Source organism: Scylla paramamosain, chromosome 8, assembly GCF_035594125.1.
Source record: "Scylla paramamosain isolate STU-SP2022 chromosome 8, ASM3559412v1, whole genome shotgun sequence".
Taxonomy (NCBI): domain Eukaryota; kingdom Metazoa; phylum Arthropoda; class Malacostraca; order Decapoda; family Portunidae; genus Scylla; species Scylla paramamosain.
The window spans coordinates 26,667,774-26,669,539 of record NC_087158.1 but is presented as its reverse complement, the minus strand read 5'-3'; positions in this window follow the sequence as shown (position 1 = coordinate 26,669,539).

Here is a 1,766-nt window from a genome sequence, read left to right as displayed (position 1 = left end):
TCTCCTGGATATTTTCCCCCAGTGAATATATTTTTCCCCCAGTGGATCTGAACTCTGGTAATGTAAATTCGTCCTGTCTTCCACTTAACTTTGCTTTAGACTCGTGACTGAAATGCGCAGTTGCTGTCACTTTGCCGCGCGTCGCTTGACCTCCCTCAGTTGAATGCCCCTTGTTCCCAAAGGTCAGTGCTCGCTCTCAAACACGCCAGCAGTGAACCACATCAAGAAACCCACGACGTAGGGACTCCCCCGTCCTGCTCTCACCGCCGTATCAACGTAGCCTCACCGCCATCTTCCTCTCCCCCCTCACCCCCATCATCCCCCACTACTCAAGGCCGCCATCCCCGAAGGGTCCAAAGTTAAGTTGTTACCACTTCCTCGACATTGACTCAGATCGTAAACAGAACAAAGCACATTTAATGGACCTTAAGTTGCCCTGACAGTGGTGGACGCGCCGCCCTCACCCAGACAGGCTTCCAGGAACGCCGCCGCCAGGTGCTCCGTGTTTTTCTTCCTCCATCACACACCTGATTGTCCCGAGGTAGGATTGATTGAGTGATGGCGCCGCAGCAACAGCCTCATGGGGACGCCCTCGTGGCAGGAATGAATGTGGGTACGAGTGAGTGGCGGGATGCACTGGGTTAGTGTGTCCCCTCCCCCGGTATCCTCAGCTTGAGTCACCCTGGCCACCAAAAAGTCTGTGTTACGTGCTGGTGGTGCCCCTAGATGTTGTGGTCGCGATGACTCAAAGGGATATTTTTTTTTTTATTATATATATATATATATGTTTTCTTGGAACATTAAACTTTTTATGAATACAGCGCCATGTCACCCTGTTGTGACGACGCTGAAATTATAATTAGTCCATGAGAGAGGAGCGTGAGGCAGCACTGAGCGAAGCCTTCCTCCTCTCCTGCCCTCACCTGCCGCTTCGTCTCATCACTCACGCTTTCCAACACGTGCCGCCGCCCGCCGTTCATATTTACACGTGGTTACGTAACTAGCCAGTTGTATGAAGTGCTTGACTCAACACCCGGTCATTTTATTTAGTTAAAAATTGGACAACACAATAAAAAAAAGGCATAACTAGTAAAAATTAACATCGAAAAAGGAAAAATAACCTTCTAAATTGGACAACACAATAAAGGAAAGTAAAAAAAAAGCACAACACGTAAAAATTAACACTGAATGGAAAAGAAAACAAGCCACCTGACCAGCTCGACAACCTCTGTCAGCGATAACCAAACAAACTCCTAAAAACCAAAGCACCACAGCGGCAGCCACCTGTTCCGACGCTCACTTAAAAACTTCGATACCTTCAGCGCCGCGGCATCAGTTTTACTTCATTCAGGATACCATTACAGGATTCTATTAAAAGTAGAGTGATTTTTTCCGTAATCCTGCCATTAATCGCCTCCAATTACCTATTCACTACAATAACATTTTTCTTCACTTTACCCTGATTAACAATGGGCGCTGGGTGGTGAAGTGGCGGCCTCCTGCGGTAAGCACGAATGACCCCGGCCAGAATTCAGAAACTTTTCAGTACCGCACCTCCTTTACATTCAAAAGGCACAATAGATGAAATGACGCGTTTCTGAGGGTGTTTTTACTCTCCTAGTGGCAGATTTATAACATTTCTACATTATGAACAGGAGAAACACTCTTGGGAACCTGGTTAATCATCTCTGCTGCCTTGGAAATTAGCCGTGGTAAGAGAGCAAAGCGTTTCTAAATTTGGGCTTCAGAAACAGTCACCAAGCTGG